This window comes from Coregonus lavaretus (genome assembly GCF_964263955.1).
Source record: "Coregonus lavaretus genome assembly, chromosome: 3".
In the NCBI taxonomy this organism is placed as follows: domain Eukaryota; kingdom Metazoa; phylum Chordata; class Actinopteri; order Salmoniformes; family Salmonidae; genus Coregonus; species Coregonus lavaretus.
In genome coordinates this window covers 46,489,480-46,504,947 of record NC_139990.1, presented here as the reverse complement: position 1 = coordinate 46,504,947, position 15,468 = coordinate 46,489,480, and positions in this window count along the sequence as shown.

Sequence of the window (15,468 nt, the reverse complement as noted above, 5' to 3'; positions counted from 1 at the left end):
ACACTGTTATAAATGACCATAGGTCCACAATTGACTGGGTCGCAATACCGGTTGAATAATTGACAGATGGCAGCAAGTTTCTGCTATTCTCTAACATTTAATGTGAATGTTTCATTACTCTAAAACACACCTGTGTGCGGCGATATAAATATCTTCTGTCTGGCAAGAGAAACAGAAACTGACGATCAGAATGGTTTCCCACAGCCTGCTTGCCTGTGGATTAGAATGGAATGTGGATATATCTGTCTGTCACTGAACTTCAATTTCATAACAATAGGAAAGTCCACCCCAGAGCCAGAAAGTGTGGCCTAAGTTCATGAAGTCACTGTAGTCTCCAGCCTGTTGGACTGCTTTATGGAGCAGAAAAAATGCTTGGCATTGCTTTTAGGGGGAATATTTTGATCAGCACAAAAAAGCTACAGTACTTTTGTCATTGACACAAAGTTCAACAAAGGCCCCAATAGATGCTGCAAATTAATCCAAATCTAGGAGGGGTATAAGACATACATTATGTATCTCTATTAAATATTAACGTGTGGTGAGACACACTTTGAAACCTTGCCTTAAACATAATGATTTAAAACACAGTACACTCCACACACACACACAAACACACACACACACAAAGGAATGAGGATATGCTAAAAACTCTGCCACACAAAACTTTGAACAGCAATCCACTATAGAGGCAAATAATATGCGTAACATTATCTACATAGGGTTTCAAAGTTGTCCAAGAAGAAAATAACTGCAAGTGTTCTGAAGTGTCTCCAGTCTAGGCTATAAGGCTTCTCTACCCACAGTGCAGACTAAGAGAGCAGTACACTGATTCACAACGTGTTAACAGGAATACCATACCCATACAAGAACAATGCACAGCAGAGACAAATGAAAAGAGAGAAATTAAAAGAGAGAAATGAAAAGAGACTAATGAAAGAGACAAATTAAAGTATTTCAAAAGCACCAAGTCTTCCCTTCAAAGAAAATTGGTTTAGGCTTGATGATGATACACTATCAGAGAAACTATCAAAACGATTAAACACAGAGAGACGAAAGATACATTATTTTATATCTTTCTTTCTCTTTTTATTGGTGATTTTTTTGGGGAAGCCTGGCTTCCCTTGCCATCCATGAATACACGCCACTGATAGGAATTTTAAAAAAAGATATACACTAAACAAATTACATGAATATACCAAAATCAGATTAATTCGAAATTCCCATTGTTAATATTTTGTATCTTACCAAATTAGTCTTATTGAGACCTGGCCAAAATAGCAGCACATAAAGTTACATAAAAAGGCACACTGACAACATAACAACACAAAACACAACAATATAAAAACATCAATATACACATTGAGCAGACAAGATGCTTTGGAGGGGTGTAGTGCATCTACAGGTAGGGGTCATCACATTGACAGCCCCCCCACTTCATTGTTCACCATAGTTTTTACCCTAGTTTCAAAGTCATTCAAAGAAACGAGGTCCTGTAATTTAAAGGCCTATTGTAGCTAATTCCAAGTGGAAGGGCCAGACAACTGGAACACTGTTTTACCCAGCTCTGTACAGGCATTAGGCACAGAGAGCAAGATACAGTCATGTGATTGTAAGCAATCGTTTTCATTTGTCTCCTGGAGAATGTAGGTACACAGGAAAAATGTTATTAGAATTTAAATTATTATATTTTAGAATCAGTCAGTCTCCCCATCTTTAGTTGTTTCCGACGCAGAATTTTTTAGAACTATGAACCCATGTAGATGTTTTTTTTGTGTCTTTTCTTGTGTGGAAATTGCGTTTCTTGAGTTCAGGTCAAGGTAGCTATATTCGTCCATGGACTTCTATAGTCTTTCATCCTATATTCGTCTGTTCCATACACTTGAACTTGACTGAACTGACTGTAAAATGTGTGCATATATTTTTGTTTTATACAGGGGTGAGAGGATTTGTCAGGTCTCTGAGAGTGGTTTTGAACATCCAGCTTGGTCTAAAGACATTGAGTTAATTAATTCCCTTGGTGTTGGCTACTTTTTCAGCCCTTCAATGCTTCTTCTTAACGGCTTACTTGTTCTGTTCGAGAACCGGACACGGAGGAAGAAAGCAGAAATAAAAGCGATTCCAGACCCATCCTTTCTCTCCATCCTCTCTTCTAAATCAGCCGCTCCAGAGACCATAAAATACCTTCTGCTCGTGATACAAAATATAATTCTGCTAGTTTTATTTTATTTTTCAATTATACTCCAAAAACTGTATTGTTCCTCTCCAAATACTTTATTGTTCAACGATTATAATTTCCATGGTTGAGAAGTGCAAGAGGAGCACGTACATATACTCTGTACCAGCCCCTTCCTTCCGTTTACGCAAATCACACGTCACTAGAATTCAAGTTCATTGCCTTACATACAAGTATAGCCTTACACCAACACATGTAAAGTAATATCTAATGTAAAGCAATGCACGCATCATGTAACATATCATTGTTTAATTGTGGAGAAGGGTAATACATATGTTATATATAGTTATATAGTGAGTGATGGATGTACTGAATAGCTAAACAATTATATTGTGAATAATTAATAACCAATAATAATCAAAACTGAAGTTCTAGGGAAACAGAGGTATTGTCTGTACTATAGCGTTGCTATTGCTATTGTTTTAGTATAATTACATAAAACACTGTACATTACATATTATAACTATAACCTATTCTACAATGCACCTTTATTATGCAGTTGCAGCAACTAATCCAGGCATCATCAAGATGTCTCTTGCTGGGCAAATAGGAAATCAGGAGGATGCTTAAAACATGCTTTTAAAACCTTTAAGTTCTGCTGGACCTCTGTGATTCTACCAAGGCTTTATAGTAGTCATCTGAAAAATAGAGACTTATAACAACAGCCAGACAATGGACGATATACCTAATAATTATTGTGTTAAATCTAGAATGGATTCTCAGGCAGGATTAAGTATTGACTAATGCAAAGCCTGTTTACTGCAGGTAATTACTATGAACCATTCTATTATAATCTCATTGAGATCAATGTGTCTCTGTTGAATTCACAAAATTACTATGAGTTCATTTATCAGGCTGCATCCCTGACACATCACTTTACTTTACATCTATAAATCATAATACCTCTTAAAAGGTGCATTACTTAGGATATTGTAACTGCTTGTTTTAACTTAAATATATACCTCAAATTCTATTATACACAGCCCATCTGTAATTAGCCCACCCAATACTGTTATTTACATAGTTATTTATTTTGCTCATTTGCACCCCAGTATCTCTATTTGCACATCATCTTCTGCACATCTATCACTCCAGTGTTAATACTAAATTGTAATTATTTTGCACTATGGCCTATTTATTGCCTTACCTCCATAACTTACTACATTTGCACACACTGTATATAGATTTTCTATTGCGTTTTTGACTGTACGATTTGTTTATTCCATATGTAACTCTGTGTTGTTGTTGTTTTTATCGCACTGCTTTGCATTATCTTGGCCAGGTCGCAGTTGTAAATGAGAACTTGTTCTCAACTGGCTTACCTGGTTAAATAAAGGTGAAATAAAATAAAATAAGTAAATAAATAAAATGTGTAAGTAATTTAAGGGAAAGGCAGTAATATCAGTAATTTAAGGGAAAGGGGGTAATATCAGTAATTTAAGGGAAAGGGGGTAATATCACTTGATGAAGCAAAGAATTGCAGACAAATAAATAATGAATGGTCCATTATTTTTATTCACTACCACACTGACTGATAACATTACTCTTCCTGCTAATTGTCAAGAAACCCCCATTAAAAATGTTAAAAGAGAAAATCAATGTTTACTCCTCAAATGAATCAGGGAATGTCATGTTGCTGTATGTCTGAGGAGAGATAGATGGACTGTGTGTTCCTATCCCACCTGTCTGGAAAAGATAGGCCTACTAATGGCAACAGAATGGATGCTAACAATAAAATGCTTTATTAACGTTTTCACCTTTATTTAGTTACGTGACAATGCCCGAGAAGCCGGTGTTTGGAGGATATATTGACATGAGTGTTGTTAGGCCCGAGTCGAAGTCGAGGGCCGGCAAACCGGGTCAATATATCTTCCAAACACCGGCTTCGAGGGCATTATCACTTTTATACAACGGGTTACCAACACATTCAAATAATGATTGACATATTTTCATTAAAAAGGTTATTTTCTATTAATTTATTCATACTATTTCATCCTTCCACAAGATATAGTCCCGACACAAATCTAGGGTTGCTACCCAAGCCGGCTGGTCTTTCGTTCTATCGGTTCCGTTACCAGAGACGCGACCCAGTCGTTCAGTCTTTTTGTTCTGTATCTATTGACGCGACCCAGTCGTTTGATCTAAATGTTGTATTGCCATACTGGCTGGAAACGTTCTTATCCCTTGCGTGTTAGCTAGCCAACTATGGCTAACTTACAGTCACGTCAAACAGTGCAGCCAGAAAACAACAAAGAAGCTGCATTTGCATTTGTTTACGCTGTTTTCTAGTGACATTTATTTGGATACATCCATAACAATGAGATAATAAGCCGCGATTTCAGCTGGCATAGGAAATGTGCTCTCTCGTCAGGACACTGTTGTTCAGAGGAGCTAGCCAACAACACAGCTAACACAATCACTTCAAACTGAAGCTGGAAAGATTTCAAACTATCTGCACTTTGTTTCGTTTTACCTGCTTTCTATTGACATTTCTTTGTATATATCCATAAAAATAATGCCAGCTGATTCATGATTAAAATTGCTGAGAAACGCTGCCTGTCTCCTCCCGACACGTTCATTACTATGGGACATGTGGAGATCGAATTTGAATATTGAAACAACGTTGCAAATGTTGGAGAGACAGACCGCAAAGTTTATACAAATCTCCGCTGTTGAAAACTAAATGTTAGTCTAAAAGAAATGTCAGATAATGTCTAGATGCCTTTTATAGTGGAGATCAAGTTTATAAATTGCCGGGCTGATGAGACAGTGGATTGCGCAGTCAGATGGAACAGAGTAAATAGGCATTTTAACGTCACAGATTTAGCCGGTGGTAACTTGTGGAATAGACAACGGCTGGAATGCAGTTTTAACCAATCAGCATTCAGGATTACACCCACCCGTTGTATAATCACAAATAAACAATGCAAACAACAAAGTGGATGTGCGTTTGATGAAGGTTACTATGGAGTGTCACAGTGATATTGTGGCCTCCATACCTTGTGGGTGTATAGCGGACTTAAAACAAAAAAATAACGTCACAAAATGTAGCACAGTCAAACACAAGTCACTTATGAATTAATTGATGAAGTCCTGTTTTGCATTTATTTATTCGTGATGAGGAGGGTTCTTAGATAGGAGCCTAGTATTAACACACAATGCCTCTCTCCTCTGCTCTCTCACCCTGTCCCTGGCCTTCAGTTTGTTACAGGGTGAACTTAAGTGTCAATACTTACATTTCTTAGCAATATTAACACATCTATAATATGTACTTTTATTTTGATGTAATTACATAGCCTATTTCGAGTATTGTTAAGTTGGTTGTTAAGACTATACAAAAGTTGTAGTTAAGCTTCAAGCTGTTTTCACATTTTCCTTTGCCTTTCCCCATGATCTTTGTTTGTCTAAATCTAGACACCACCACAGAACACATTTATTGCTGTCACACTGAGGACATGATAATGGATATCGAGTTTCCATCTGGAGAGAGTAGTAACTAATCAATGATTGAAAACGACATCAACAACTGTCTGATTTAGCAAAGGTACATTAGGCCAGGACTACGGTCCTTATTGGACATGCCCCAGCAGGTCCAGACAGTGGAAGGACTACGGTCCTTATTGGACATGCCCCAGCAGGTCCAGACAGTGGTAGGACTACGGTCCTTATTGGACATGCCCCAGCAGGTCCAGACAGTGTTAGGACTACGGTCCTTATTGGACATGCCCCAGCAGGTCCAGACAGTGGTAGGACTACGGTCCTTATTGGACATGCCCCAGCAGGTCCAGACAGTGGTAGGACTACGGTCCTTATTGGACATGCCCCAGCAGGTCCAGACAGTGGTTAACTGAACACACACTGTGCTGTTTGACCAAAAGGCACACTATATTGTATCTGTTTGAGAAAAGAGTGTGACTACCGTTTAGTAAATTAATCATCCACAGCTAGCCTGCATTATGCACTCCTTTTGAAGTGAGACCCCACCTGCTGTCATAGCCCTTACGAAAAAAAGATTGCAGTCAGAGTGCAGTATAGCCCCCGCGATATGCAACTTTTCAGGGAAGTTAGGAACCAATATACACAAGCAGTCAGGAAAGCAAAGGCTAACTTTTTCAAACAGAAATTTGCATCCTGTAGCACTAACTCCAAAAAGTTTTGGGACACTGTAAAGTCCATGGAGAATAAGAGCACTTCCTCCCAGCTGCCCACTGCACTGAGGCTAGGAAACACTATCACCACCGATAAATCTACAATAATCGAGAATTTCAACAAGCATTTTGCTACAGCTGACCATGCTTTCCATCTGGCTACCACTACCCCGGCCACCAACTCTGCACCCTCTGCTGCAACTTGCCCATGCCCCCCCCGCTTCTCCTTCACACAAATTCAGACAGCTGATGTTTTGAAAGCGCTGCCAATTCTGGACCCCTACAAATCAGCTGGGCTAGACAATCTGGACCCTTTCTTTCTAAAACTAGCCGCCGAAATTGTCGCAACCCCTATTACTAGTCTGTTCAACCTCTCTTTCATAACGTCTGAGATCCCCAGAGATTGGAAAGCTGCCGCGGTCATCCCCCTCTTCAAAGGGGGTGACACTCTAGATCCAAACTGCTACAGACCTATATCCATCCTGCCCTGCCTTTCGAAAGTATTTGAAAGCCAAGTTAACAAACAGATCACCGACCATTTCTAATACCACCGTACCTTCTCCGCTATGCAATCCGGTTTCCGAGCTGGTCATGGGTGCACTTCAGCCACGCTCAAGGTCCTAAACGATATTATAACCGCGATTGATAATAGACAGTACTGTGCAGCCGTCTTCATCGACCTGGCCAAGGCTTTCGACTCTGTCAACCACCGCATTCTTATTGGCAGACTAAATAGCCTTGGTTTCTCAAATGACTGCCTCGCCTGGTTCACCAACTACTTCTCAGATAGAGTTCAGTGTGTCAAATCGGAGGTCCTGTGGCAGTCTCTATGGGGGTGCCACAGGGTTCAATTCTTGGGCCGACACTTTTCTCCGTGTATATCAATGATGTCGCTCTTGCTGCTGGTGACTCTCAGATCCACCTCTACGCAGACGACACCATTTTGTATACATCTGGCCCTTCATTGGACATTGTGTTAACAAACCTCCAAACGAGCTTCAATGCAATACAACACTCATTCAGTAGCCTCCAACTGCTCTTAAACACTAGTAAAACTAAATGCATGCTTTTCAATCGAACTCTGCTGGCACCCGCCCACCCGACTAGAATCACCACTCTCGACGGGTCTGACCTAGAGTATGTGGACAACTACAAATACCTAGGTGTCTGGTTAGACTGTAAACTCAACTTCCAGACTCACATAAAGAATCTCCAATCCAAAGTTAAATCTAGAATCGGCTTCCTATTTCGCAACAAAGCCTCCTTCACTCATGCTGCCAAACATGCCCTCGTAAAACGGACTATCCTACCGATCCTTGACTTCGGCGATGTCATTTACAAAATAGCCTCCAACACTCTACTCAGCAAATTGGATGTAGTCTATCACAGTGCCATCCGTTTTGTCTCCAAAGCCCCATACACTACCCACCACTGTGACCTGTACGCTCTTGTTGGCTGGTCCTCACTACATGTTCATCGTCAAACCCACTGGCTCCAGGCCATCTATAAATCACTGCTAGGCAAATCCCCGCCTTATCTTAGCTCATTGGTCACCATAGCAGCACCCACCCGTAGTCTGCGCTCCAGCAGGTATATCTCACTGGTCATTCCCAAAGCCAACACCTCCTTTGGCCGCCATTCCTTCCAGTTCTCTGCTGCCAATGACTGGAACGAATTGCAAAAATCTCTGAAGCTGGAGACTCTTATCTCCCTCAATAACTTTAAGCATCAGTTGTCAGAGCACCTTACCGATCACTGCACCTGTACACAGCCCATCTGAAATTAGCCCACCCAACTACCTCATCCCTATATTGTTATTTATTTTGCTCTTTTGCACCCCAGTATCTCTATTTGCACATAATCTCTTGCACATCTAGCATTCTAGTGTTAATATTATTGTAATTATTTTGCACTATAGCCTATTTATTGCCTTACCTCCATAACTTGCTACATTTGCACACACTGTATATATATTTTCTGTTGTATTTTTGACTTTATGTTTTTTACCCCATATGTAACTCTGTGTTGTTTTTATTGCACTGCTTTGCTTTATCTTGGCCAGGTCTCAGTTGTAAATGAGAACCTGTTCTCAACTGGCTTACCTGGTTAAATAAAGGTGAAATAAAAAATAAAAAAATAAATAACTGCAGTATGCAGCAATTACTGCGTCTAAAATAACACAGCCGACAGCAGTTACTGCACTTTTACTGCAGTTTCAAAACTGCAATCTGCAGTCTACTGGCTAGGTCTCCCTTCAATCTTTGGCTATAGATTGCTCCTGCTCGTGTCATCAGAAAAACAGCACCTATGCAAAACATAACCAACCATATGAGCATGAAAAGGCAATCGTTTCTGGCACACCGATTTGCCTATCATCATAAATAAGTTCCTCTTTATGCAACCACTCTCAACTCAGTGACAATTTGGGAATGGTATAGGGCTAACTGACCAAATTCTGTTGAACATACAGTAGGCTTTGTTATACGATGACAGAATAACATTCAGACAGGTCATAGATATTATTATCTAAAATAAACAAAAACGAGTTGTTTCACAACAAATGTACAGAGTTCCACAGAAGTCTTGTCGTCTACTCAGGAAAGACGCGTCATGGCCCTCTTTCCCACCTTCCGTTGATTAGAGTTGCACAATTTTTTTCCTTAATTCAGAGGGGCAGGATCCAAAAGCGGTAGATCGATATTGAAGATGGAAGGCGCAGCGACGCCCACTGTGATAACGTCTACCAGCAGCAGCGCGGAAAACTTTTACACCTCTACTCTGGCTTACGACAGGCACTTTCGTACTGCTTCGGGGCTTCTCGTTTTCGCAGAAATAGTAAGTAGTCAAGTTTCAAGTTTCAAGCTGTAGGCTACGGGATACGCATGGTATACGTCGTCCAAAGAAGTGCTTCCTTGCAGGTTCCTTCTCGACAATGCAACAACAATAAGACATAATAAAATATAAGAATACGAACATAAATTAAATGGCTCAGTAGAACAGAATAAACATTTTATAGTAGCATAAGTATAATTCAAGAAGGCACATTTTATAGTCCAAAATTAACACGTGTATTGGAGAAGGGGGGGATGGGGGTCAGTGTATAAACTGAACAGTATAATAAGAGTCTGGTAGCAATTTGTAAGTCGCTCAGGATAAGAGCATCTGCTAAATGATGTAAATGTAAATATAGCAGCAGTTGTGATGTCAAGGGGTGCTGAAGGTGGGTGTGGTGCATGAATCAAGCGCAGGACGCAGAAGCTCAGTCCAAAAGACTTTAGTGCAATATTCACGTAGAAAATAAGCACAATAAGCCCGAAGGCGAAATAACGGCGCACACAGGCGTTAAACAAACGGCGCACTAACATGTGCGAAAACCTCTCCAAAACACTGGAGGGAAGTACGTAGCTCCAACCCAAAACAGAAGAGCAATCACACACAAAGACAAACACACACAACGAGAACTAAATAGGACACTAACGAGGACTAACAAGACACAGGTGTACAACATCAAGACAAAACCAAACGAACATGAAACATAGATCGGTGGCAGCTAGTACTCCGGGGGACGACGACCGCCAAAGCCTGCCCGAACCAGGAGGAGGAGCAGCCTCGGCTGAAACCGTGACAGTACCCCCCCCCTTGACGCGCGGCTCCAGCCGTGCGCCGACCCCGGCCTCGGGGACGACCAGGAGGACGCGGAGCAGGGCGCGCGGGATGGTCCCGGTGGAACTCCGACAGGAGAGATGGGTCTAGGATCTCCCTCCGCGGCACCCAGCACCGCTTCTCCGGGCCGTACCCCTCCCACTCCACGAGATACTGGAGACCCCCCATCCGGCGTCTTGAGTCCAAGATGGACCGAATGGTGTACGCCGGAGCCCCCTCGATGTCCAGTGGGGGCGGAGGAGTCTCCCCTATCTCATTGTCCTGGAGTGGACCAGCTACCACCGGCCTGAGAAGAGACACATGGAACGAGGGGTTAATATTCTTATACTCAACAGGTAGATGTAACCTATAACACACCTCGTTCAATCTTCTCAGGACTTTAAAGGGCCCCACAAACCGCCGACCCAGCTTCCGGCAGGGCAGGCGGAGGGGTAGGTTTCTGGTAGAGAGCCAGACTCGATCTCCGGGTGCGTACACCGGCCCCTCACTGCGGTGGAGATCGGCGCTCGCCTTGTGACGAAGGACGGCCCGCTGCAGGTGGACGTGGGCAGCGTTCCACATCTCTTCCGAGCGCCTCATCCAATCATCCACCGCAGGGGCCTCGATCTGGCTCTGCTGCCAAGGTGCCAGAACCGGCTGGTAACCTAACACACATTGGAAGGGGGTTAGGTTGGTAGAGGAGTGGCGGAGAGAGTTCTGGGCCATCTCGGCCCAGGGAATGCACCGTGCCCACTCCTCCGGCCGGCCCTGGCAATACGACCTCAGAAACCTACCCACATCCTGGTTGACACGTTCTACCTGCCCGTTACTCTCCGGGTGGTACCCTGAGGTAAGGCTAACCGAGACCCCCAACCGCTCCATGAACGCTCTCCAAACACGGGAGGTAAACTGGGGGCCTTGATCAGACACTATATCCTCGGGGTACCCCGTAATGCCGGAAGACGTGGGTAAATAGGGCCTCAGCGGTCTGTAGGGCAGTAGGAAGACCCGACATAGGGAGAAGACGACAGGCCTTAGAGAACCGGTCCACAACGACCAGGATGGTGGTATTCCCCTGAGAGAGGGGAAGGTCTGTCACAAAATCCACCGAGAGGTGGGACCATGGTCGTTGTGGAACGGGCAGGGGTTGTAACTTACCCCTGGGCAGATGTCGGGGCGCCTTACACTGGGCGCACACCGAGCAGGAGGAGACATAAACCCTCACATCCCTAGCCAAAGTGGGCCACCAGTATTTAGTGCTAAGGCAATGCACTGTCCGGCCAATACCCGGATGTCCAGAGGAGGGTGACGTGTGAGCCCAGTAGATGAGTCGATCCCGAATCTCGAGCGGAACGTACTTCCGACCCTCAGGACACTGTGGAGGGCTGGGGTCGGTACGCAACGCTCGCTCGATTTCGGCATCGACCTCCCACACCACCGGTGCCACAAGGCAAGACTCCGGTAGTATGGGAGTAGGCTCAACGGACCTCTCCTCCGTGTCATACCGCCGGGACAGCGCATCTGCCTTACCATTCTGGGACAACACACAGGTATACAAAAGTGCGCAACAGAAAGCTCTGGGTAAATGGGACGTCTACTCACCTGGGAGGCCCCCCCAGTGCGTGGCCTGTTGTCTTCTCCCCCGGAGAACCCTCCCCAGCACCTGGCCGCAGTGTGCCCTCCACGACCGCACTTGGTGCAGGAGACAGGCCCCCTCGGGCTCCTCCTCCTCCTTTCTCTAGCGCCGGCACCCCCGAGCTCCATAGGGCTCGGCTCGGAGGTGCCGGAGGGCGGAATGGACGGACCCCCCTCGGGACGTCCACGGGTGGCCAGCAGGGTGTCCAGACGGATGGACATATCGACCAACTGGTCGAAGGTGAGATGGGTATCCCTGCAGGCCAACTCACGTTGAACGTCCTCCCGTAGGCTACATCGAAAATGGTCGATGAGGGCCCGTTCATTCCACCCTGCGTCCGCCGCTAGAGTCCGGAACTCTAGAGCAAACGCCTGTGCGCTCCTCCTCCCCTGTCTCAGGTGGACTAGACGCTCCCCCGCCGCTTTGCCCGCAGGTGGATGGTCGAACACGGCCTTGAAGCGGCGGGAGAACTCGGCGTAGGAGATGGTGTTGGCGTCCATCTTCCTCCACTCGGCGTTAGCCCACTCCAACGCCTTGCCCGTGAGACAGGAGATGAGGGCGGAAACGCTCTCGTGTCCCGAGGGCACCGGGTGTACAGTGGCCAGGTAGAGCTCCACCTGCAGGAGGAACCCCTGACACCCGGCAGCTGTTCCGTCATATGCCCTCGGGAGCGAGAGCCGAATCCCCCTGGGTTCCGGACCTGGGACTGGTGGACCGGCCGATGGGGTTGGCAGGGTAGGTGGAGGTGTGGGTACCCCGCTGGCCTCCCATCGGTGCAGGGTGTTGATGACGTCCTGTAGAGCGGTCCCCAGTTGTCGTATCTGGTCATCTTGGCCGCGAACATGCTCCTCGAGCGACTCAGGCGTAACTGCAGATCCGCTGATTCCATTTTGGTGTGTGATTCTGTCAAGGGGTGCTGAAGGTGGGTGTGGTGCATGAATCAAGCGCAGGACGCAGAAGCTCAGTCCAAAAGACTTTAGTGCAATATTCACGTAGAAAATAAGCACAATAAGCCCGAAGGCGAAATAACGGCGCACACAGGCGTTAAACAAACGGCGCACTAACATGTGCGAAAACCTCTCCAAAACACTGGAGGGAAGTACGTAGCTCCAACCCAAAACAGAAGAGCAATCACACACAAAGACAAACACACACAACGAGAACTAAATAGGACACTAACGAGGACTAACAAGACACAGGTGTACAACATCAAGACAAAACCAAACGAACATGAAACATAGATCGGTGGCAGCTAGTACTCCGGGGACGACGACCGCCGAAGCCTGCCCGAACCAGGAGGAGGAGCAGCCTCGGCCGAAACCGTGACATGTGATGTGTGTGTGTGTGTGTGTGTGTGTGTGTGTGTGTGTGTGTGTGTGTGTATGTCTGTGTTGGTGTGTGCATGAGAGAGTGCGTGTGTGCTAAGGTGAGGAGAATCAGAGCAGGTGGTCAGTCCAGTTCAATTGTTCAGCAGTCTGATGGCCCAAATCTAACTGCCTGTAGCTCAGGACCTGAAGCAAGGATATGCAAATTATTGATACCATTTGAAAGGAAACACTTTGAAGTTTGTGGAAATGTGAAATTAATGTAGGAGAATATAACACACTCAATCTGGTAAAAGATAATACAAACATAAAAACATGTGTTTTCTATTTTATTTTTGTTCCATCATGTTTGAAATGCAAGAGAAAGGCCACAATATCATATTGCAGCTTAGGTGCAATTTAGATTTTTGCCACTTGATGGCAGCAGTGTGTGTGCAAAGTTTCAGATTGATCCAGTGAAGCATTGCAATACTGGACTATTTTGTATAAAGTCTGCCCAAATGTGCCGAATTGGTCAATTGACACATTTTCAAGTACATAACTATAGAGAACATACAAAAATGATATGGTAATACAAAATGTTTACACACTCCCAGGAATGTCATACATGATGGATCATTAGCTTATATACTAACTTTCATACATCTAGATGGCCGGGTGGGGTGGGTGCCGTCTTCACCACCCGCTGGAGGGCCTTGCGGTCGTAGACAGAGCAATTCCCGTACCAGGCCGTGATGCAACCGGTCAGGACGTTCTTGATGGTGTAGGGCTAGTATGCTCTTGTGGCATGCTCTTGTGCCCTCTTGACAAGAGTGGTGGTGGTGTTGTTTTATTTTTTTAAATGTTTTATTATTTATTGAGGCCCAGGCCTCTACTTCCGGTCTATACTTACTATCTACACCTTATGGACACAGTTAATTTTACAATAATTATATTATATTATATATATATATATATAAAAACCGGATGGACATCATGAAAATGATCAGAGAGGTTGAGAGTAGAAGAAGTTCAGGAGCATAAAATTAAAAAAAAAAAATATTATATATATATATATATATATATATATATATATATATACAGTGGGGAGAACAAGTATTTGATACACTGCTGATTTTGCAGGTTTTCCCACTTACAAAGCATGTAGAGGTCTATAATTTTTATCATAGGTACACTTCAACTGTGAGAGACGGAATCTAAAGCAAAAATCCAGAAAATCACATTGTATGATTTTTAAGTAATTAATTTGCATTTTATTGCATGACATAAGTATTTGATCACCTACCAACCAGTAAGAATTCCGGCTCTCACAGACCTGTTCGTTTTTCTTTAAGAAGCCCTCCTGTTCTCCACTCATTACCTGTATTAACTGCACCTGTTTGAACTCGTTACCTGTATAAAAGACACCTGTCCACACACTCAATCAAACAGACTCCAACCTCTCAACAATGGCCAAGTCCAGAGAGCTGTGTAAGGACATCAGGGATAAAATTGTATACCTGCACAAGGCTGGGATGGGCTACAGGGCAATAGGCAAGCAGCTTGGTGAGAAGGCAACAACTGTTGGCGCAATTATTAGAAAATGGAAGAAGTTCAAGATGACGGTCAATCACCCTTGGTCTGGGGCTCCATGCAAGATCTCACCTCGTGGGGCATCAATGATCATGAGGAAGGTGAGGGATCAGCCCAGAACTACACGGCAGGACCTGGTCAATGACCTGAAGAGAGCTGGGACCACAGTCTCAAAGAAAACCATTAGTAACACACTACGCCGTCATGGATTAAAATCCTGCAGCACACGCAAGGTCCCCCTGCTCAGGCCAGCGCATGTCCAGGCCCGTCTGAAGTTTGCCAATGACCATCTGGATGATACAGAGGAGGAATGGGAGAAGGTCATGTGGTCTGATGAGACAAAAATAGAGCTTATTGGTCTAAACTCCACTCGCCGTGTTTGGAGGAAGAAGAAGGATGAGTACAAGCCCAGGAACACCATCCCAACCGTGAAGCATGGAGGTGGGAACATCATTCTTTGGGGATGCTTTTCTGCAAAGGGGACAGGACGACTGCACCGTATTGAGGGGAGGATGGATAGGGCCATGTATCGCGAGATCTTGGCCAACAACCTCCTTCCCTCAGTAAGAGCATTGAAGATGGGTCGTGGCTGGGTCTTCCAGCATGACAACGACCCGAAACACACAGCCAGGGCAACTAAGGAGTGGCTCCGTAAGAAGCATCTCCAGGTCCTGGAGTGGCCTAGCCAGTCTCCAGACCTGAACAATAGAACATCTTTGGAGGGAGCTGAAAGTCCGTATTGCCCAGCGACAGCCCCGAAACCTGAAGGATCTGGAGAAGGTCTGTATGGAGAAGTGGGCCAAAATCCCTGCTGCAGTGTGTGCAAACCTGGTCAAGACCTACAGGAAACGTATGATCTCTGTAATTGCAAACAAAGGTTTCTGTACCAAATATTAAGTTCTGCTTTTCTGA